Raw genomic sequence first — 24,686 nt, 5'->3', positions numbered from 1 at the left:
TAATTCCATACAGATGGCCCTTTTGAGGTGCCTCTTATTCTTAATTCCCCCCTAGTAAGACCCTTTCCTGGTTCCTCTTCCTCTTAGTTACCCCTACATGACTCTTTCAAGGCTCTTCCTCCTCTTTGTTCAGCTGCACACGACCCTTTCTTGCCTTTCTCCCTCCTACCTACCTTTCCACCACAACCCAGTTTCTCTCCTCTTCCCTCCCTCAGTTGCTTCTTCCCAGCTTCTCTCTGCATGCCATGAGTCCCTTCCTGGCTTTTTCCCTTCCCTCAGTTTTCATAGCTTTTGCATCTCAGCAGTTTCTATAACAGCGACAACAGAAATAAAAATTCTATGCCGGGGCCATAGCTGGTGTTTGTGCTCTTTCAGTTTCCTATACTGACTGTGCCCCTTGCATGGGTTTCCTTGGTTACAGAAAACCTGTGTAGGAAGAGGGGATGGGGACTGATGAAGGGCTTGACAGAACACTCAAGCCAACTCTGGACCCTATACCAAATTTCTTTTCTTTTGGTCCTGCTGAAGATCTCCATAGGCAGCAGACCAGTTGATGCCACCTTCACCTTCGGTTCTTGCTGTTACTTGCCACAAATGTCTATTCTGCTAAGTTTAAGTGCAGTGCAGCATAGATTACCATATTTTATGCTGCCAGTTTTTAACTTCTATTGGCAGCTTATTTGACTGGAGAAAAAATAGTCAGGCTGTCTGAAAACTGGCTTTTTGGCAACCCTATATCCAGGTGGAGGAGAAGTAAACAGGAGAGGGAGAGAGGAGGGTGGAGAAGTCAGGAGGAAGATATATCATTTGTTGGGGTGACTGGAGAAGCCAGAACAGAGGTCATGGAGGAGGAAGAGCAGGATGGGGAAGGTGGATGAGAAGTTTGGAGGCATGACAGATAGATAGTACAGAGAAGGATGAGAATGTGGAAGAGAAGACGAGAGCCAGGTTCAAGAATAGGTGGCTCAAAAAGAGACAATGACCAGACAGCAGAGGGAAGAATGGCTAGCATAAAAGGTGCAAGGCAAGCAGATAGAGGAGAGATGAAGTCCTGATGGTGGGCTTGACAATGGAGGAGAATACCACACTGCTGGAGAGGGTGATAGAAAAATGTCATGACCTTTTTGGGAAGGAATCTAACTGCAGATCCAAAGCAGACAAATAAGGAGATAATAATATTCTATAATATATTATAATTTAATATTTATTTGAGTATTACTAGTATCATTGTATTTATAATTATGAAAACCATGATGATTTTTATTTGGCATATCCACATCGGGCCCTAAAAAACGTCAGTAATATAATCCTTTAGAAACATATAAACAGCCGACACCAGAGCAGAGGATACGAAGAATTTTTCAGTGACTTACTGTAGACATTGCATTATAGTTTTTGAAGTGGATAGGGTATAATATTTTTGTTGATACTATCATTGAACATTCATATTTTGGCCAGCTAATGCATGGACCAGAACTGGGTAGAATAATAATTAAGGGATAACTTATTCTATAAGTAAGCATTGCACAATAACAAAAAAAATCAATTGAAAAATGATTAAAAAAACAAACAAACTGAACAAAAGCCTATTGAGATGGTCACAAAACAAACAAAATACTTAAGCAGACCAACATGTCAACTTAATATATGCAGTGAGATATTCAAATGCAATAGTTTACTATGAGATATGGGTGACAGCAAGACAGGACAAGTGCTAGACCTCCTGCAACTGCTGGGACGTAGCCCAGACCACTCAGTCACTCGCCCTGAATGGTAATGCTATATCACTGGTAGGCAGCTCCAGTCCTCTAGTTTATTTCTTTATTTCTTTATTCATACCACCATTACTGAAGCCCTAGGAAGCATACAATAAAATATACATAATCTTTAAAACAAAACATCCAGTGAATCATAAATTAAATATGCCAGTGAATATAAACTAGTTTCACACATAACAGTCACCGTATTAACTCATACTTTGTAAACACTAGCCTGAATAGATAAATCTTCACTATTGCTTTGAATATTATTGTATAATTTACAAGACACAGCTCCTGAAGAATATAATTCCAAACTACAGAAACAGCTATAGGAAATACTTTTTCTCTCGACACCAAAAACCAAGCATAGCAGATGGAAAGAACATCAAGGACTCAAGAAGCCCTCTTTGCAAAGATCTTACCGATCACGATGGATAATATAAATGTAGTAGAGCATTTGCCCATGGAAATGAATCTAAAGCCACCAATTTGTGCACTAGGATCAGAGTTTTGTATGAGATTCTGGAAGCAATCGGCAGCCATTGCAAATCTTTCAAAACCAGGGAAATATGCTGCAAGATGACCAGGTTGTCAAGATATCTAAACTGAATTTGCATGAGATGTATTTATATGCACTGCCTCCATTTCATCTCATGCAAATTCACTGTGAATATCCTGATAACCTAACTGGGTTATATAGATATAGATAGATAGATAAGACAGGTAGATACACACCCACATAGTAAAATGAAACCTGCCCTCAAAAGAAAAAATATTAAAAGTATACTATGTTTTACTATTAGGTATGTACCCCACCAAAAATATCAGAGGGAGCAGGTAATACATGCTTTTAATTAGATAAATAAATAAGCTAGGGTAATAAAAGGAATAAAATAAATAGATTCCTAACTGAAGTTTAGATTGAGTTAAAAAAAACCAAAATGTCATTTTATGTTATGTCATGAATCCTGCCCGCGGGGTTCCCCACGGGCAGGCTCCTCACCTCCATGCTGCTGCCTTCCCGATGCGGCCGGATGTCGCTGACGTCGGGCCTTCTCCGTGGCCAGTGCCACGGACTCCGTTTGCCTCTTGAGGTCCGGAGGCCTCCCATCGTACTCTTCTTCCTCGCGGCTGGAGCCGCCGCCGAACCCAGGATCATCTTCGCGACCGGAGGCCGCAATCCCCGGGCTTGCCTGATGGCTGGAGCTGCCTCTGCTTCCTCTTGCAGTGGCAGGAGCCGCTGCTGATGTCGGGGCCTGCTTCTCAGCCCAGCCCTGCTTCTTCTCTGTTGACGTTGGTGCAGGGCTGCTGTCCACAGTCCTGCACAGCTTCCTGTTCCTGCTCCTAGGCGCATGGCCGTGCCTCCTTACAAGATTTAAAGGGCCCTCAGCCGGATATGCCCTGGGCCCCACCTAAGGACTGTTTCCTTTGTCAGCCCTATATAAGGGCTTCGCCTGCATTTCAGCCTCGCCTTGCATTGGAGTTACTTCGCTTCTGGAAGTTCCTGCCTTCCTGCCTTCCTGCCTTCCAGCGCTCCGTCAGGTCTCTGTCTTCGTTGGAGCTCCATGTCTCATCTGCTTCCTGTGTTCCATGTCTTCGTCTCCTGAGGTTCCTCGTCCAGGTCTCCCGATGTCTCGCTTCCCGATGTCTCACTTCCTGATGTTCCAGGTTCCCTGATGTTTCAGTTCCTGTGATTCCAAGTTCTCGTGGATCCGCCAGCTCCTGTGGTGCTCCAGATGACACTGATCCCGTCATTGGAGTCTCGCTGCAGCTGGATCTGTTTCCTGTGTTCCCAAGTCCTCCTCACCTGCCAGCTCCTGTGGTTCTCCGGATGACACCGGCTTCGTCATCGGAGTCTCGCCTCGGCTGGATTCCCTTCCTGCGCTCGTCCCACTCTCTGCCTCTGCAGCACGTTGAAGGTTAGCCTGCGTGGCGTTCCAAAGTGAGTGGAGTTGTTGAACCGTCAGTTGGGCTGCTGGAGAGGACACCATCAGTGATATTGGAAAGGGCGGTATCGGTTGTTTCCCAAAGACTAGCTGAGAGGGTGAAGTTCCTGTAGCAGAGTGGACATGTAGATTATGAGAAAATTCAGCCCACGGCAGTAGGGTTGCCCAGTTGCCTTGCCTGTCTCCAACGAAGGAATGAAGAAAGGTTTTCAGGACTCAGTAGGTAAGTTCCTCCTGACCGCTCACCTGCAGGTGGAAGGTGGATGTAAAATCCAGCTGAATTCCAAACTTTCTGCATAAGGCTTTCCAAAATTTCGCTGTGAACTGGGAACCCTGATCTGAGGCTATATGTCGAGGAAGACTATTGAGACGGAAGATGTGCTGAGTGAACAACTGAGTGAGTTTGGGTGCCAAGGGGAGCCTTGGGAGAGCCACGAAGTACACCATCTTTGAGAACCTGTCAATGTTCACCCAAATAACTTGATTTCCATCGGACGTGGGAAGATCCACCAAAAAGTCTGTGGAGATGTGGGTCCATGGCTCTTCAGGCACAGGTAATGGCTGCAGGAAACCCCAAGGGTGACCTGGCAAGGATTTCTGCTGGGCGCAGATCGGGCAGGAGTCAACATATGCTCAGACATCACCCTCCATGCAGGGCCACCAGTAGTACTGGGATAAGAGCTCCAGTATGCAGGGCCTGCCGGGTTTGCCTGCCATTAAGGAATCGTGCGCCCAGGACAAGACCTTCCTATGATGGTGGCCAAGAGAAGGATTTTAGCTGGGTCCAATATGTACTGGGGAACCACTGGTGAGTACTCCGTTTCGAAAGTCCGGGAGTGAGTGTCCGCTCGGGCGTTCTTGGAGGCTGGGCGATACTGCTGGATGAAGCTGAATCTGCTAAAAAACAGCAACCAGCGGGCTTGCCGGGGATTCAGGTGCTGGGCCTGGCAGAGATACTCTAGGTTCTTGTGGTCGGTATATACTGTGATGGGGTGTTGGGCTCCCTCCAACCACTGCCGCCACTCCTCAAATGCCATTTTAGGAGTTCTTTGTCCCCGATACTATAGTTATTTTCGGTGGGAGAAAACTTCCGGGAGAAGTAGGAGCATGGTAATAGGGCTCCGGCATCAGAGTGCTGGCTGAGCACAGCTCCTACTGCCACATCTGAAGCATCTATCTCCACCACAGACAGGCGCAAAGGGTCAGGATGGTGGAGACAGGGCTTGTGGAGGAAGGCCTGTTTCAAGACCTCAAACACATGGAGCTCTTCAGGCGACCACAGTCTGACATTGGCACCTTTTCTTGTAAGAGTGGTGAGAGGTGCTACCAGCTGAGAGTACCGGGGAATAAAGTGGTGATAAAAGTTGGCAAACCCAAGAAAGCACTGGAGGGCACGGAGACCTTTTGGATGTGGCCAGTCTCAGATGCTAGCAACCTTCTCAAGATCCATATGGAAGCCAGTGGTGGACACAATATACCCTAGGAAGGGGAGGGATTCGTGCTCTAACAGACACTTTTCGAGCTTAGTGAAGAGATGATGGTCATGGAGGCGTTGTAGGATACGACGTACTTCCATGCGGTGAGTGGAGAGCTCCTTAGAGTAGATTAGGACATTGTCTAGGTACTCAATGACATTGGTGTGGAGAATGTCCCGGAAAACCTCGTTAATAAGGTTCTGGAAGACCGCCAGGGTATTATACAATCCAAAGGGTATTACCAAGTATTTATAGTGCCCATCATGCATATTGAAGGCGGTCTTCCATTCGTCTCCAGGATTTATACTGACTAGGTTATAGGCCCAATCAGATCTAGTTTAGTGAAGACCCTTGCCCCCTGCAGGCTATCCAGAAGCCCAGGGATTAGTGGAAGGGAATACCTGTCCTGATGGGTTATAGCGTTGAGACCTTGGTAATCGATGCACGGCCTTAACGAACCATCCTTCTTTGCTACAAAGAAGAATCTGGCCCCTGCTGGGGAAGTTGAGGGTTGGATGAAGCCTCTATCCAGATTCTCTTGAATGTACTGTGACATGGCCTGGGTCTCAGCAAGGGATAATGGATAGACCCAGCCTTGAGGCAGAGTGGTGTTGGGCAATAGATCAATGGCACAGTCAAAGGACCGATGTTCCGGGAGAGTCTCAGCTTTTTCCTTTGAGAAAACATCCGCAAAATATGCGTAGTGAGCTGGGAAAGCTAGGGAAGCTATGGCCAGAGGAAGTTGAGCTTGGGACAGTCCAGAAAGGCAAGTAGAGAAACAACTAGGCCCCCATGAGGTGATCTGTAAAGTCTCCCAGTTGATGCGTGGGGTATATCTTTGGAGCCATGGGAGTCCCAGCACCACAGGGTGGATGGCCTTTTCTAAAACGAAAAAGGTGATCCTTTCCTCATGAAGAATCCCAGTGTGGAGGGACACTGGTGACTGAAGTGTCTCAGCCCAGTAGCGGGTCCGCCTGAATCGAGGACATCCGTAAGGGGGGGAGCCCTCGGCTGAACTGGGAGTTGTAGTTGCTTTACCAAGTCATCCAAAATAAAGTTCCCTCCAGCTCCAGTCAATGAAGACCAAAGTATCAAAGAATCCTCCAGGGTAAAGGAGTGTCACTGGAACAGTGCATTGGGGAGCAGGGTTTACACAGTCTAGGGTCAGCTCCCCCGTGACACCTAGGCTCAGGAGTTTCCTGGTCGCTCTGAGCACTGAGTCAGCAAGTGGACCTTGCCGCCTCAATAAAGGCAGAGTCCTAGTGACCAACGACGCTGTCTTTCTTCAGGAGTAAGAGGACTGCGGCCAAGCTGCATTAGCTCCTCTGGGCGTGATAACCCCTGCCCCGGAGGTGAAGCTGGGACTAGTGGCCGTGAGAAGGAGGGAGCCAATGGTACCGGCTTGTGCCCTGGTTTTTGCTCATGTAAACGTTGCTGTAGTTGGTGATCAATTCACCCTGACAAGACAATCAAGGCTTCCAGATCCTCAGGTAGGTCCCGAGCTGCTAATTCATCTTTAATCCTAGAAGCCAGGCCCTCTAGGAAAATACTTCGAAGGCTGTCCTCCCAAAGGTCCAGCTCAGAAGCCAAAGTACGGAATTATAGTGCATAGTCCACCAAGAGGCGAGACCCCTGACGAAGATGGAGGAGTTCTGATGCGGCCGTGGATTGACGAGCTGGTTCATCGAAAACCTGTTTAAAGGTATGGACAAATCACAGGAGATCTTCCAGCAAGGAGTCGCCATGCTCCAAAATGGGGGAGGCCCACGCCAGGACCAAGGCTGAGGGAAGGACCATAATGGTATAATTTGCCCGATTCTAGCCAAGTTTCGCTCACACAGGAGCTGCCTCAGGGGCTACTGTATAGATGGATTTCTGATTACAGATACTTCAGTGCAAAACCATCATACTTTGTACATAGTGATTCTGTATGTAGGCATATTTAAAGATCAGTCTCGTTTCTCAGATTATATCTTATGGTCTTTCCTTGTATCACCATTATGGCACAGACTATCTCAGCTCCTGTGTGAGCGAAGCTCGGCCAGAGTCGGGCAAGTTCTAATAAAAGTCCCTTGATAAACCGATTTCTTTGTTTCTTCACTACTCAGCAGTATTGGATCGGCTTCTGCTTTGTTTTTTGGGTCCATATGGTATCAGCACAGGAGAACACGATGAATAATACTTCTGTTTTGCTTTTTTTAAGCAATCTCCAGTAGGGAGATGCATGTTCACCATCTGCTGGAGACAGAGAATACTGGCGGGCTGATGTCACTGCAGAGGTATATATACATGATGTCAGCTTTGTTCCATCTCCATCTGCTGGTAGATGTTGGGATACCTGGCCATGGTCCCCCGAGGCCGGGTCCCCTTACCTATTCCAGCAGGCTCCGACACCAGATACCCCTCTCCGGCAGACACAAGACGGCTGCATCAGTTCCCGGGCGTGGCATGATTCCCGCCGGCATGCTTCCTGCACAAGGCTTCCTAGGCCGGCCCTGGCACCCAAGGGCTCAACCTGAGGGGAACGGGGTTGATATAGGTGAAGCTCCTGCTGGGTCTGCTGGACCTGTACCGCCTCCTGGCTATGAGGACCTCTGGGGGCCATCCTTCAGGGGTGATTCCAGTGCTCGTCCCAGTTCAAGGGTCCACAGAGCTAACAGTTTGCCAAGGCCATGGACCCGGAAGACTTGTCTGGCCTCCAGGCCAATCCCAGGCCTGGCCCAATGACTTCAACATTGGGCCATATGGCCATATTGCCGTACTGCAAAATGGCGCCGGCCATATGGCCGGCGCCATTTTCCATTACGGCAACACGATTTGAGTGCAGGAGGTCGTTCCCGGACCCATTTTGCAGTACGGCAACTGTGGCAGACTAAAATTATGCACTCAGTGTTTGATGAAATTGTTCTAATGATCAAAATCTGAGGCCAAGGCTCCTGGTGTTCAAAAATAAGTCCTGATGTAAGTGAAACTTGAGGCAGATAAGGAAGATGAATTTTCTAAATTAATTTATTCTAAATTTACCAATATTTGCAAGAGAAACTGTCAAAGCTTAACATTTGACTTTCAGATTCTTAATAGATCCGTTGTTGCATTGCCTTTGCCATTTTTAACTGATTTCCTGGATTGAAATGATCAAGAAAGTCTTTTGTAATTCAATGACCCCCACCCATAGATGAATACCAGGACTAGATGTGAGTTTTAAGATCATGAAGCATGATCATTGATCATAATTATCTGGCCCATCCCTAACACAAAGTTATATATTTGTATATTTTTGTTTTCTGAATTTAGTCAGTGCTGTGGAATTGTCAGTAACTTCTGCATATTTCACAAAATAAAAAGACCAAAGGTACAGAAGACGAATAGGAGAATGACTGACTCAGGACTGGATTTATGCATAGGTAACAAAAGGCTCATGCATAGGGTCTTAAATTCTGAAAGTGCCCAAAAACTGGGACTACGCAGTTGCTCGCTGATTTCCAGGGGCCGAAAACCCCCACCTCCACCCCCAGTCCTCTGCCTATGGGCACAGTAATCATAAATCTGGCCTGGGAGGGACTGACACCTATGATCAGGATTTAAATTTTGATTGATTATTTCCATGAATTCTCCCTCCCCTCCCCCGTGCGGCCCTGATCCATTGCTGCCCCTTTCCATTCTCCTTCCCTCCCCTCTTTCCCCAAAGGCCCTTAACAACCACAGCTTCTTCCCTCTCTTCTTCCATCAAAGTCTTCCTGATCTTCTGTTGACCCTTCTCTTTCTCTCTGACGCCACAAAGGCCTTGCTCTTGTGCTGTCTGCATCAGAACCCTTCCTGGCTACCTCCTGACCTCTTCTGAGTGTAATGCTGCTGCTGCTGTTGCTGCTGCTGCTTCCTGCTACTTTTCCTGGCTCTACACAGGTCATCCAGTACTTGCTGCTACTCCTGCCCTCTCTCAGGTGCTGCTGCAGAGCAGGGGTCGCTGCTTGCTCTCTCTGTGTTCCCTTTTCGGCCATGCATGGGTCAATCATTAATGGCAGTAGTAGCCTCCTCTTCCTTTACATGTCTGTGATGCTACTGCTGCTGCTGCATTCTCCTGCTTTTTCTGCTATAAGGGGGCCACTGGGACTCTGCTCTGGATAACTACACTCAAGTTTCTGCCTTGACTATAATGCTTTGAGGAATGTCTTCACTCTCGAAATTCAACTATCAGTGCTAAAGCTTTTATCATATAGGAGAGGTTCTCCAAAATGTAGACATACTGGTTGAGATGCATTTTGAAACATACAAAATGATTCAGTGCAAAAAAAAAAAAAGTTTCCTTTCACAGTTCAGATGTATATCTCTGATGTAGACATCTCATGCAGCACAAAAGAAACAGAAACAGCAAATTATTGAGATGAGAGGCAGCTTTCAGAACAGTGACGCTGTTAGCCTGCTGTTAAAATTTTCATGAGCCTGTTCACGTCACAAGATCTCTGTTTATTGTCCAAATATTGTGTATTTCGACCAGATTTTCATTTTATGATTCCTTAGGGGCAGCCATTTACAATCCATTTGTCTTTTTTGATGTCATACAATTAGTTCTGCCAAAGGAAAAAGATTCCCTCTGATAATAATGAGAGAAAAGCAGGAGGGAGGAAGAAGCGAGAGTATTAGAAGAAAGTAAAGATTCAGAACATAAGAACATACCATACTGGGTCAGACCCAGGGTCCATCAAGCTCAGCATCCTATTTCCAACAGTGGCCACTCCAGGATACAAGTACCTGATGTGGACCCAAATATTAAATAAATCCCATGCTACTAATGATGGTAATAAGCAGTGGCTATTCCCTATAACAACTTGACTTCTCCAGGAACTAGTCCAAGCCTTTTTTAAACCCAGCATAACTAACTGCCTTAACCACATTCTCTGGCAATAAATTCCAGAGCTTAATTGTGTGTTAAGTGAAAAAGAATTTTTTTGATTTGTTTTAAATATGCTAACTTCATGGAGTGCCCCTTAGTCCTTCTGTTATCTGAAAGAGTAAATAACTGATTCACATTTTACCCATTCTAGTCCTCTCATGATTTTGTATGCCCTTCCAACCGTCTCTTCTCTAAGCTGAACAGCGCTAAGCTCTTTAGCCTTTCCTCATAGCGGAGCCATTCCTTGCCTTTTACTATTTTGGTCACCTTTCTCTGCACCTTCTCCATTGCATCTATATATTTTTTGGAGATGCGGCAACCAGAATTGAACACAGTACTCAAGGTGCAGTCTAACCATGGAGTGATACAGATGTTTTATGACATTCTTCATTTATTCACCATTCCCTTCCTAATAATTCCCAACATTCTGTTTGCTTTTTTGCCTGCCGCAGCACACTGAGCTGATGATTTCAATGTGTTATCCACTATGATGCCTAGATCTCTTTCTTGGGTTGTAGCACCTAATATGGAACCTAACATCGTGTAACTATAGCATGGGTTATTTTTCCCTATATGCATCACCTTGCACTTGTCCATGTTAAATTTCATCTGTCATTTGGACGTCCAGTCCTCCTGCAAGTTATTACTATCAGCTTGTGATTTAACTACTGTGAATATTTTTGTGTCATCTGCAAATTTGATTACCTCACTCGTCATGCCCCTTTCCAGATCGTTTATAAATATATTAAAAAGCACCAGTCCAAGTACAGATCCCTGAGGCGAGCCACTTTAACTTTTACTTCTCCACTGAGAAAACTGACCATTTAAAACTACTCTCTGTGTTGTGTCTTTTAACCACTTTGTAATCCACGAAAGGATATCACCACCTATCCCATGACTTTTTACTTTTCTTAGAAACCTCTCATGGGGGACTTTGTCAAATGCCTTCTGAAAATCCAAATAAACTACATCTACCAGCTCATCTTTATCCACATGTTTATTAACCTCTTCAAAAATTGTAGCAGATTGGTTAGGCAAGACTTCCCTTGGGTAAATCCATGCTGACTAAATGAGTGAGGGTGTGTGTGTGTGTGTGTGTGTGTGTGTGTGTGTGTCAATATGAAAGGGAGGCTCTATCTCACATACAGAGTATATGTTTGTTTTTGAGATAGTGGCTGTGTATGTGGTTTATATATGGCTGGCTAGAATTTTTTTTTGTTTCCTATAGTTTTTCCTTTATATATTTTTATAACAGCTTGCATATCTGTGTGGTTTCTTCATTACTTTGTTTTTCTTGTAAATATTTTTTGAAACTCAATAAAGAGACAATGAGATAAAAAAGGAAAAAAACCCACACAATAATACAAACTAATATGGATGAAATAATTTCCCTCACTCTCCATACCTGGGAATTTTTGATTTCCAAATGTCGTAAGATTGTTGTGGATTAGCAGGGGAAGGGGGAGGGTGGTTATTGCACACTAACTAACTTTCTCCTCTCTCTCATAGACACACACCCGGACAATCTCTCACAGACAGATACATAGCCTCTCTCTTTTACACACAGACACATGCTCAGTTGCATACAGACACAATGCCTCTCACTCACTCACAGACACACACTCAGTCACACACAGCCTCTCTTTCTTACTTTGATTATTACTTTGATTATTTGATTAATTTGATTATTTGATTAATCTTATTATTTGATTAATCTTACTTATTAATCTTACTTATTATTTTACTTATTAATCTTACTTATTAATCTTACTTATAATCTTACTTATTAATCTTACTTATTATTTGATTAATCTTACTTTGATTATTATCCGTTCATTATATTCGATATGTTCCATGTAAACTGCCTCCCCGGTGATAGTTATCTTTGTTAAATGTGAACCGGAGTGATATGTATTGTATACAGGAACTTCCAGTATATAAAACCCAAAAATAAATAAATAAAATAAACATAGTAACATAAAAACATGACCGCAGAAAAAGACTGGATGCTATCTAGTCTGCCCATCCATCAAATTAATTTAGAATTATAATCTTATCACTTCCTTAAAGATCCACTGTGTTTATCCCATGCTTTCTTCAATTCAGGCCACAGTATGGGTGAGCTTAACAAAGGAAAAGTAAAATAAGAAAACAAACTTTCCAATTTAAATTATATATACCTCCTAAAAGATATTATAGGGTAACCAATTGACTTTGAAGAAATCTTTCAAGTTGTCTGGATCGTAAAATATAAACTTATCAGCACCTAGCTTGAAATGAAATTTACAAGGAAAACAGAGAAGAAAAGTAGCCCCCAAGGCAAGCACATGTTGCCTTTTTTGCAAAAATAGCTTAAGGCTGGATTTAGTGGCTCTTGACACATCTGGAAATATAGACAACTTGTTACCAAGCAACATTTTGTTTTTCTGTTTAAAAAATAGTTTTAGTGTCATATGCCTCTCAAATTCCTGTGCGTATACCGATAACAAAGTAGTGAAGGAGATACTCATGTCTCCTGGTTGAGACACTGGATCTGAAACAACATTTAACTCTGATGGTATATTTGAACCATCAGTGTTTTCTGAAACAATTCCTTTAGGGCTCTTCATTGGAAGATAAAAAGCCTTAAGTATAATTGGAAACGCTTCAGGGGAGATCTTTACAAATCAAAATAAAACCTTTTTACCTTTCCATAGGAGACTTAGAAGCCAATCTCAGAAAATTTAGGAAATATAGATTAGACGTTGAGAAATTTTCCCTGTTTTCAGTCTTATGGCACAATATCTTATTGTCTAAGGGTTACAATTTGAGCTTCCATTTCTATTTTGTTCCCATACTCCAAGAACAAGTGAGAGTAATTATCCACCTACAGTTGTAATTAATCAAAATAAATCATGATTCTTTAACATTTAGATGTCAAAGACTTCTCCAAAGCAACCATGGCATGCTACAAAGTTTCAAGTGTTATAAGTGGAGTTTTGAATGGAGGAGATTCAGATGTGAGCACCTCAGACAGCCCAGATGCTGGCATTGCAGATGCCAGATGCAGATCCCAAACCTATCTGTGTCCCTTTAATTGAATTGGACCAAACTTGGGAGGGCATATATTCAACCATACCAGGACTCTGATTTCCTCCCTCCAATTCTATATGGCTCTCCAATCCCAGAGGTGATAGAGTTTTTATGTCAGGCCTTAAAGCAGTGGATAAGTCAGGATGAGCAGAAGGAGAAACTCCAAGCTCCACATCCTCTGTGACACTAATCAGATGGAAGAATGAGTCTAGACTTGCCTGAGAAGTTGAGTTAGAGACATCTATTGAAGTGGGAAGGGTCCAGATGATCCTCTTCTGTTATGTTTACCATTTGTGGGATGGCCCTACGAGTGGCTACACTCACCCAAATGCCGCTAGTTGACTCAGGGAAACACCGCCGCTCCAGTCTTGCCTTTAGGTGCACGCAAACAGCATGCATCAACATGAGGCCCCCACCAAGGGAATCCAAGTTCCTGGCACGTCTTGTTGCTGTCACACGATCGGGTATTTAAACCCTGGCCATGCAACACAGTGTTGCCTCAGCTGGAAGGTCATTTGGTTCCTAGTCTTCTGCCTGTTTCCAATCTTCAGCCTTGCTCCAGCCTTGCTCCAGTCTTCAGGCTTTGCCTTGCTCCAGTCTCCAGCCTTACTCCACTCCAGCCAAGTCTTCATCTTCAGCTACAGCCTTGCTCCATATCCATCTTCAGGTTCAGCTACAGCCTTGCTCCATGTCTGTCTTCAGTTTCAGTTTCAGCCTTGCTCCTCATTCGTCTTCAGCTTCAGTTTCAGCTTCAGCCCGATCCATCAGCCTTGCCTGGCCCTTCAGGCCTGATCATAGTCACAGCATCCTGGACTTGTCATAGCCTGGCTTGTGCTAAGACTCATTCACCCACTGTCAGTGCAGATCTCAAGGCCCCACCCACAAGGTTGCATCAATTGCGCCACGACAAGCAGGGCTCACACTTACATCACTCACAACATCTTCCTCTTCTTTCCCCATCAAGAGAAGGAACCACAGGCTGGAGGAGAAAAATAAAGCACTCCCAGGGGCATACCCCTTTGGCATGTAGCTTAGGTCTTGTAGAGGTCTGAAGGCGCACAGAGATGACATCATGGGACACAATGGATTTCCCCAATGAGGTATCTCAAGTCCTCTGGTCATCATTACCCTCACACACTACTCCTCCCTGGCCTGTCCAGCCCTAGCGCAGATCAGGGAGGAGATCTGGAGGCACCCAGGGTTGATGTCATGGGACATGATGGATTTTTCCAATGAGGTATCTCAAGCCCTCTGGTTGGTGTCCCCTTCACATGCTACTCCTCTGGTCTAATCTCCCCTTTATTATTGGGTGTTATTTGATGTGTCTATTGTTTTAAAATATTTTATTGCCATTTGGCAAAGTTTTATATGAGTTTTTAATTACTGGATGTTACTCTATTTGTCAGCTGTTTTGAAATATTTATTCTTTTTATTAATAAGGTTTTACTATTATTGATTTATATTTTTTATGTTTTATGAAGAATGGTAACATTTCTGGCTTTCCATTGTTGAATTGTATACAGAGTCTGTCTTCTTCAGTTTCTAATTCAGTTTTGGCACATTTGTGTTTATACTTTATGGTGTCTTTATTGTTTATTTGGGTATGTCTGTGTTCTGTATGTGTGACTGAGGTGAGGTATTCTGCTAGCATGTATTTTCTGAGTAGGGTTCTATAGTAGCCTGTTTTGTTCTGTTTCCCTAATAGGAGATGTATTGGTATTTTAGCGCCTGGTGTTATATTTGCAGCATTGCCTTTTCATAGGTAGATTTGTTACTATTTGAGTGCTAGCAGTTAGTACTGTTTGGTAAGAGAGGTTTACTATATTGTAATTGAAATTCAGTTTATTCATGGTTTTCTAATGTCCAGGCCCACACCCAACATGTATTACCAGACTTAATGCTATATGGACCCCAAGTGTCTTTTTTTGCAGGGTTTTTTGGGCATGTAAATATAACATATATGCTGTAAGTGATATTTTTACCTCAGAAAACTGTATTTTGAATGCCCTTTTTCATGTATAATCAGTTTTTATATATATTTAATTATTTATTTATTTTATTTATTTAAAAACTTTTCTAAACCGTCATTAAGTTAGATTACCATCATAACGGTTTACAAAAAGGCACAAATAGAAATAAAAGTTGATTAGTATAGATAACATAGTATAGGTATGCCATCATAGAACTGTAACATATTTGTTATAATAAAAAAACCCTCTAAGTTGAATTTAGTTGAAATGTTGGTTAGAAAACTTCTATATGGTTCAAGTCTAAAGTTAACACTCTAATATGTATTTTATTGTGTGTGGGGAGGATGTGATGGGGGGGATATAACATCCGTGTACTGTCCCTGGATCCCTGTGCTGCTTGAAAATCCCCAGACTCTTCTGTCTCAGGCAGAATGGGGTCCCTATTCAGCTGCTACTCCAAGGGATTTCAGGGAAAGCTCAACCCATCCACATTCAGCTCAAAGACCTTTAGGACTGATGCCTATTTATCCATTCTGCTTAATGATGCCTCAGAGACAAGAATATGCATTCTACCAATAGGTGGGGCAATTGCTGCAGCTACCTTTTAAAATACGAGCTCTCTAATTAATGCATCCTCAGTATGTGTTTCATCTTATCGTGTTCCTGGTCTAGGGATCACCCTTTGTTTAGAAGAAACCTCCTGACTGTCCTGGAATCTGAACCTACATGCCCACCACAAGAAGTGTGCTTTCAATATGTCACAGTATTCATCTGGAGTCCTCTGGGATTGTTATTATTCATGGAAATTCAGAATTCTCAAACGTTGGGTTTGTTTTCACATCACAGAAATGATGATTATATGTTTGGGTCCAGGATCATAACAGGTAACATAATAGATTCTCTCATTAGTTACCCTCTGGAGCATATGTCACCACTTAATTGTTGTTGCTTGCTGGTTTTTGTTGTCTTATTTAGAGTGGACAAAATTATATGAAGTGGTGATGAGAGATAGGGTAAAAGACAAGGAACATAGCACATTTAACCCTGGATGCATAGCTGCGAACTCATGTGATTTCCCATGTGGTCACAAAATTTTGCCATTAAGCTTGCATGACAATTTCAAACAGAGGGGGGGAGAGAAGGAAAAGCGTGGAAATCACCTGATGGTGTTGGTGAGAGCAGGCACATTTTGGAGGTGACCCTGCCTTATCTCGTTTAATTAATTACTTTTGAATTATTATTTGGCAAGTTTATTAATGTATCACAAAGGCTAACGTGGTGGGGAAGAAGTTGGTTCCAACCCTCTAGGCAGAACAGGCCGTGCTAGATGGTGGTCATTTTCTAAAAGAATTTTAAAAAAGGATTCAAGTCAGGTCCAGTTTCAGCCTCCATTTTGTACTTTTTCCAATGAGGAAAAGGATTCAACTTAAAAAATGTTCCAGGTTAGTGACCTGATGTGGCTTGCTAAGCCTTGCCAAGCATTGCCAAGCGGCTTAGGAATTTACCACGGAAAATCCAGACAGGTCGATGATTTGGCCTCCAGCAAAGAAGTAGTACTGGTATCCTTAGCCTCATCTGATACAGCTCAGACTTAAAAAAAAAAAAATGCATAGAAGATTACTACAAGCATTAATTCAAAATTGGAGAGGACTGTACCACTCTTCTCAGCAGCAAATGACAACTCTACTAGAATTGAAGAAACTGAGTCCCAACCACTAGGAGAGGATTTGATGATGGTTGCTAGTCAGAAAACTGAAATACAGGAAAGGAAGCATATTTTCTTTACTAAGAAAATATAGAATTTGGATGACCTCAGAGGAAGAAAGAGTATATAAGGGTAAAGTTTTAAAGGGCCGTGAGTGTAAAAATCGGGACTTACGCGTGTGGCCGGGCCCTGCGCATGCTGCGCACATTTTCAAAAGGGCCCGGTCACACGCATAAGTCCCAATACATGCACAAGTGCTGGGTCCTGAAAAAGGGATGGGCCAGAGGAAGTTGCTTCTGCTCTGACGGAGCAGTAAGTAAAATAACAAAAAAATGGGGATAGTTAGGGTTAGGTTAGTGGTGAAGTGGAGACGGCAAGAGGTAGGAAGAGTAGGGTTAGGGATAGGAAAGTTCTCTCCCAGTCTGCTCCTTAATTGGAGCGGACTGGGTGGGAACTGGGGAAGGCCCGATTGCGTCGCCGCGTGTAATTTACTAAAATTCACCCCCTGCACGTGCCGCACGCACATACATGTGTGGATAACGGATTTCATAACATGAGCACACCGGCGTGCGCGTGTTATAAAATCGACACGTGCCAGGAACTTGCCGCACATGGACATGCGCACGCTCCTTTTAAAATCTACCCCTTAGTTTTTTTACTTGCCCAAGTGTAAGGCAGGTTCAAACCCAGCTCAGTTTATGACTTTCTAGATCCCTAAAGTTTTGGGGCTTGACTTTAAAAGTGGAGAGGGCTCATTGTGCATTTACCCCTGACCTCAAACAAATCAGCCAACCTAGGGCTAAAATGTAAAAGTTACAAAATGTTGCTGACAATGAGCCTTATTTTCCAAGGCTATCGCACACCTGCGCTACCTAAATCGGGGAGGAGTCGGCCCCGGAAGAGGAGGAGTCGGGGCGTCACCGGGGCTGACTCCGCGAAGACGCCGCGGACGGCAAAAAGGTAAGGGCCTTTTCACGTCCTATTTCGCGCCCAATAACTGCACCTTCTATGGTGGTGCTATTGGGTGCGAAACCGGCAGCGATCGACCCCCCCCCTGCCCCCCCATTAGCGTGATTTTCTAAAGTATTGCAGGCCTGCAATACTTTAGAAAATGAGGCCCAATATCTAGAATTGTTGCACGAAGAGTCGAAAGTTGGTGCACACTATTTGTTATGCATACTTTTTTTTCAGGATTTGTCTCAGGCTGTACAGAAGAAAAGTCAAGGCTTTCTCCAAGTAAAGGATCTCACACTGCACAGCGTTTCTTATGCCATGTGTTTTTTCCTGTTTGGCTGAAGATCTCGGATGCCAGTGAATTTTAGATCTTGGAGTTGGTATCAGAATTTTCTTCAATCACTTCACATTGAGATGAGCTCTTGTGTTTACAGTTTATTGTTCTTCCTTCTTTGAACATTTTTTTATTTCTCAATAGCTTTAGTGGTAAAGTGCAGAGAGGATGGTGGAGCAAATAGGTGTACTTGGACTCTAATGCTTTCTTGGGATTTCCATAAACTTTTTTTATGGTTGTGGTTTCTGTTTTATGGACTTTTTCAGGTAACATATTTGGTAGATATAACAAGCATGACATTATTTAATATATATGTTGATCACTTAAATGTTAGACAAAGATTGTTGGTGTTGGGTCGTATATTTTACTCTCTGAAATCAGACACAGGTTTAAACTTGTGCTAGCTGATTCAGCCCATTTTTGTATCTATTACCGTGTGTCTAATACATGCAAGTTTATTTTTCTGAGATCAATTATTATATTGCATTTGTGTATGTTATGTGCATCTGAATTATCAGTTAATATGTTTAGTTATTTTTCTGTGATCCTTGTTTCTCATTTCACTTGGCATACTGCTATAATTTAATTTAATTTAAAACATATATTCTGCTTTTTCTAGCCATTGGCCAATTCAGAGCAAATCACATAAAATAAAATGTACTACAAAAAAAGATTTAAAACAATGATAAACTCACAAAGTAAAATAACTCAAAATAAGCAATAGCAATAATAGCTTTGTAACAAATCATCTGCTCTAAACAGTGCAAGTCAACTACTCAGCCTAAACACAAACTTCATATATCTCCATCCCATTAAATAATCCTATATTTATTTTATTTATGTATTTATAAAATGTATAACCCACCTATCAATATTCCTGATGATGCTTAATATGCAACATCCCTACCACCACAAAAAAAAAAAACACATGGCAATCCTTAATCTAAGCCCTAAATTGCCTAATAATCTGAACAAGAACCCCAGACTTTATGATGGTCAGAATTAATAATCATGTTTGTAGATGGTGATAGAACAGGAGGCCAGCATCTGCCAGAAGCTTTTATGTTTTGCTAAGAGGACAGCATTCTGCACATGTTGCCTGTGATGATAAGCCCTTTAGCTCCATTTCTGCATGTGCAGGTTGAGGTATACAACGGCCCATATGTTAAACCTTACTATATTCAAGAGTTTGCAATCTATTGAAAGGCCACAAGGTGGTACTGTTCTATTTTAGGGGTTCAAGTACAAGGGGGAGGGGGGGGGAGAATGATTTTTCTTGTTGCCTCTTCTTTGCATTGTCTGTTAGTTGTTTGTTTGGTTTTTTTGGTTCATTTACTGTTCTTGCTGATCTTTTTCGATGAAGATTCTACTCCTTGTCTCAAACTGTAACAAGATGAAAATCCCTCTGTACTAAATATTCCTGCTACATCATGTTCTTGAATATGTTGGAAGAAGGTTACTCTGTAAGAGTGCATGCCTCGCCTTTGTTTAATTATCCAGCCCGGCTTTACAGCCCACTTAAGGTTAAGTCTCAGTTAAGGAACTATAGGTAGAAAGAATATTTGTAAGAGAATGGCTCAATCTCATTACTCGATTTGAGAATCTAATTATATTTTTCAGTATAATCTCCCATATGCCTAATGTCCCACCATCAAGAAGCAGGATTTACTTAGTATGACTGTTGATTTATTTACTTGGATTTAACTCATGCATTTTCATTGGTAGCTCAAGGAAAGTTGCATTCAGGTACAGTGGGTATTTCTTTGTCCCCAGAGAGCTAGCAAACTAAGGGCCTCATTTACTAGGCATTTTCCCCATAGATACAGAAGGGGAGAAAAGCATCAGTAAATTTGTACCTGAGACAATGGAGGATGAAGGTCCACAAGGCACATCAGAGGGATTTGAACTTTGGCTTCCTTAGTTTCTCAGGCTGCTACTCTATGTTACTCCTTCAGTTGTTGAAGCATTAAATTAGAATGTGTGTTGTTTGAGTTGTTTTTTTGTCTTAAACTGATCAAACTGAAAGTAACCTCTTACGATGACGTGTCCATTTGTCAGGAATGTTCAATCTACGTCCAAAGCAGTCTGCAAGGACCTTGTAATGAAGCTCATACCCCCTTTCTGTACTATCTCCATCTGCAGCAGTTAGAAACATTCCGGGCTCTGGCCTTAGGGCCGGATTCATGTCCTGATGAATGCCATGCTGGACTGCAATATTGTGAAGAATGCAGCACACCTCAATGATATCTTCTACTTTCTCTAGTGAATAATACTGCAGTGCTGCACAAATGCGGTCAAAGCAGTGGAAGCCATTGAACAGAGAACAAGTTACATTCAGGTACAGTGGGTATTTCTTTGTCTCCAGAGAGCTTGCAAACTAAGGGTTTGCTAGGCAATTTTCCCATAGATACAAAAGGGGAGAAAAGCATTAGTAAATCAGGCCCTAATGTATTACTGTTTAACACATTTCCAGCACCTACCCCATAGAGCTTTTTACCATATACCAAAAAGCACAAACTATTCTGTTTTTGGTACCCCACCCCCCACTCCCCGACCTACTTGATAACTATAGGGGAATAGTAAGCACTTCTGGCTCCAGGCATCACAAAGTGTGCACTAATCCACTTTCATTATCCACCCCAGAGAGCTTGCATCAGGGGCGGATTGGCCTATCGGGGGATCGGGCATCCCCCGGTGGGCCGGTCGCTCTGGTCACGTGGTCTGCCGAGCGCGGCCGCAACAGAGTCTCGCTCGGCAGACCACGGGGTATCTTCTGGGCCGATTTTGGGGAAAATCCCCGGGCCGATCTTTACCCGGAATCCGCCCCTGGCTTACATTTCAACTTTTTAGCATGTGCTTTGTTTTGACTTCTGTTTCAAACTTACTGAGCAGCCAGCCCTCACAATATTTCCTTTCAGCAAAATTTTGAAACAATGTCGATTGTGCATGGTAGAAGGAGTCATTGGTGCTTCTGGAAAACATGGAGACAACACCGATAATCTTCATGAGCACACTTGTATATTCAGGGAATGAAAATGGTTCCTGTTGTGGCATGCCATTTCTCTCCCATGTGGGGGGAGGGGGGTAAGAGTGGCAAGGGTGCAATCAATTGCAGCCATTACATTCTGCCTGCAAGCTTTATCAAAGAAAGCACCTGTCATCTCTGTGGATACTTGTTGATTTGCCTGACCTACTTCATCATAGCCCTCAGTACCTGGCTGAAATGCCTTGAAAACATTGACTGGTCCATACCAGCCACCACAGACACTAATATATTCTGGAAGGAGCCCATAGTGAGAAAATGCAATGCACCGATAAGCAGCATTACCAAACCTGGAATGGCAAGTCCATGATCTATTAGAGGATCAATATCATCTCTGGTCTCTTCATAGAGAGAAAGAATTGCCCTAGAGCTTAGTCATAGGCACACTAGGCCTATGCCTAGGGCGGCAAAATTCTGGGGGGGGCAGCAGGCCGGCTGAAGATTTAATGTGCTGAATCTCACTCAGCCCACTGCTTCCTGCTCCAGCCTTTCCCCTCCTAGTGCAGAGAACAAAAAGGGAAGGACCAGGCTAGAAGAGAGAAGAAAAACAGCTCTGTTCCCTATTACAGCATCCACCCCCCTCCAGCCCCCCACCGCACATCCCCCGCCATCCTGTGCTGGGAACAGGAGGAGAGGGTTGAGGCCAGAACTCCCAGCAGGGAACAAAGTGAAGCCCTGCTCCGGTAATCCAGCCCCTCTTCTCTTGTCATTTCAGGGACATGAGGAAAGGAGGGGAGCCTTACGACACGGTTGCTCTGTTGTCCCTTGTTTGGAGGGAGGGGAGTGGGGAGGTGATGACAGCACCAACAGTGCCTTAGGGGGTGGCAAAAATCCTAAATCCGTCACTGTGCACCACACATCTGTCACCAGTAACCCCACCAGTGTTTTCCTCAGGCAGAATATCCGCAGCCTGCGTGCCCTTTTGCAAACGACTTGAGCTAAATCCCACTCCTTTTGGATCCTCCTCTCTTCAGCAATAAACTGTCTTCTTTCGGTCTCTTCCCTCTCTCTTCCTCACTGTAAAGCTTCTGCCACTCTAATCAAACCAAAAAAATCAAAAAAAGCGTATGAAATTCATGCTTGCAACAGAGAGGCACCCACACACAGCCACAAAATAGCCAGCAATGGACTAAAATGTGCAACAGAAATGTGATTTAGCTTTTACTCCTGCCCTGACCCAGGCATTAAAATTCACGCATAAAAAACAAGCATTAGAATGGCTCCCGGCCAGTAGGTACCTAAAGTATTTGGCACCTGGGGTGGATAATTCCTTTGACACCCTTCCTACCTAGATTCATTTCTCTGTCCCTCCTCCCCCCTCCCCCCAGTGATCTCTGGTTCCCCTCTCCCTCACACAGACTCCCTCTCTCTCTCTTGCACACACTTTCACACATCCCTGTACACAGGTCCCTCTCTCACACACAAACATGCACTCTCACTCCCATGCACACACACACAGACATTCTGTAGCACACAGATATGCCCAGACTCTCCTAGACACACACTCATACACAGACATGCTCTCACACACACATAGACACAAACACTCTCTCACTTCCTACACCGCTCCCCATCAGAAGCACAGCAGCAGCAGCTTCCTCCTTCAGCCCCCGCGACAGACAGGGACTCTTCATTTTTCCTGAGGCAGCACGGGGGCTGGTGCGGCTCTACTTCCTGCATCTGCAGTGGGAAGGGGGGGGGGGGGGGCAGCGCTATTGCTCTTCCTCCTGCTTCGGGCCGCGACTGCATGACCTTTCCTTCTTCCCACCCGCATGGACCCACCACTTCCTCTTCCAGGCCACGGGGTGGGAAGAAGAAAAGGCTATGCAGCTCCCGGCTCCAGACCTGTGGCACTCTAGGTGGCCGCCTAGTGCTTTCATCGCTCACATCCCAGAGGCCTCCTTCCACAGCGAGCGGGATGGGCTCCGCTCGCAGCCCCTGACCTCCCAGCTGGCACCTCCCTTCCTGACTGTCACCCGGGGCGGACCGCACCCCCAACCCCCAACCCCCCTGCTCCCTGCTAACATTGCTCTTTGCATTGCCCTTTAATAGCTAATAGCTTCATTTACATGGCATTTGCATGAGCTTACGATAAGCATATTGTGGATTTTTAGTGCGGATATTTTCAGCGCTAAAACCCATATTACATATATGATTAAGGTTAGTGCCAAAAAACCTGCACTAAAACCAGAATAAAAACCCATGGTAGGCTCAGCATGGCTTGTTACATCGGCCTCTTAATGTATGGGGAATTTCATTACTGGTCAAAAGACCAAGGATTCTGCAGTATTTTAAAAGTAGAGGTCAATATTCAAAAACCCACTGAAAGGGTGGGATAACCTTGTAAATACACTCAGTTACCTCTAGCTGGGTAAAAGTCTGGCCAAATATCTGTGACTAGGTTAAGTGCCTTTTAAAATAAGAAACAATGAAACAAATACCCTAGTGATCCCTCTGTCTTTTCCATACCTAATTAACACAAAATCACAGCTCCGTACAATTACTAGCGCCGACTCTTCCGTCCCTTCCCAAACTTCCTTTGCCTTCCCGAATCCAATTTTAAGAAAAGCAACTCCCACCCAATGAACACCAACCTGCCTCACTCTCTTCCCCACATGCAACTTAAACAAAATCAGTCAGGCCTCCTCTATCCCCAGTGCCCTCCTCCTTCCCTTCCCTCAACTCAATAATAATCCCTCTCTCTTCCCAAATCCCAGTTCTCCACCCCCCCCCCCCCCCATGAACCTCCAAAGATAACCCAGTGCTCGGCTTCCTGCATTGCTCCGAATATCGTGTTAACAGGCTAAATGCTGGAGCCTAATCCTGCTACCCGCCCCAGTCCGGCTCCTTTTTTGACTAGCTAAACCTGTCCACACATTAACTGCGTGCAAAAATTTAGCTGGTATGAGGAGTTAGCTTTTTAACTGGGCAGATTTAAAAAGTAGCCTCTGTGTGAATAGCAGATGCTACGCGCATCTTTGCTGCACTTAACTTGCATTATTTTAGCCTTGGCAGTTTCCATCTCCTGCATCTTTTGGCTTCCAGCTCAATCAGAAGCAGGGCTGGGACTTGGTGCCATGAGCCTTCATTTGCAACTATCTGAGGATATTTATTCCCATTCCCCCTCCCAACTTACCTTAGTTCAATTATTGCAGTGACAAATTCTTGACAGAGAGCCCTGTGAGGCCCTTCCAAAACTCTACAATCATGGGCCATAAATCTAGAAACTAGTGGGTTCATATTCAAAGGCCATTTAGGAGGATAATGTAATAGTTATCCATCCAAATGGCTTACCCGGATATATACTCAGCCTTTATCCGGCTAAATTCTAGCCGGCTAATAGGTTAGGCAGTTAGAATTTAGGAGGATAAGTTAGGAGCAATCCAAATGCGTAAGTGGAAGGAGTTGAGTTAGCCGGCTAAGTCTGATCAAGTCAAAGAGCTGTCCTAAAGATGGCTAACTGATTAAGAGATCTGGCTATATTCAATAGTGTGGCTGAAGAGTTAAATATGCCTCCAAGTTAGCCGGATAAGTTT

The sequence above is a fragment of the Rhinatrema bivittatum genome, chromosome 6 (assembly GCF_901001135.1).
Source record: "Rhinatrema bivittatum chromosome 6, aRhiBiv1.1, whole genome shotgun sequence".
NCBI classification, from domain to species: Eukaryota; Metazoa; Chordata; class Amphibia; order Gymnophiona; family Rhinatrematidae; genus Rhinatrema; species Rhinatrema bivittatum.
Note: the sequence above shows the minus strand (reverse complement) of the source record.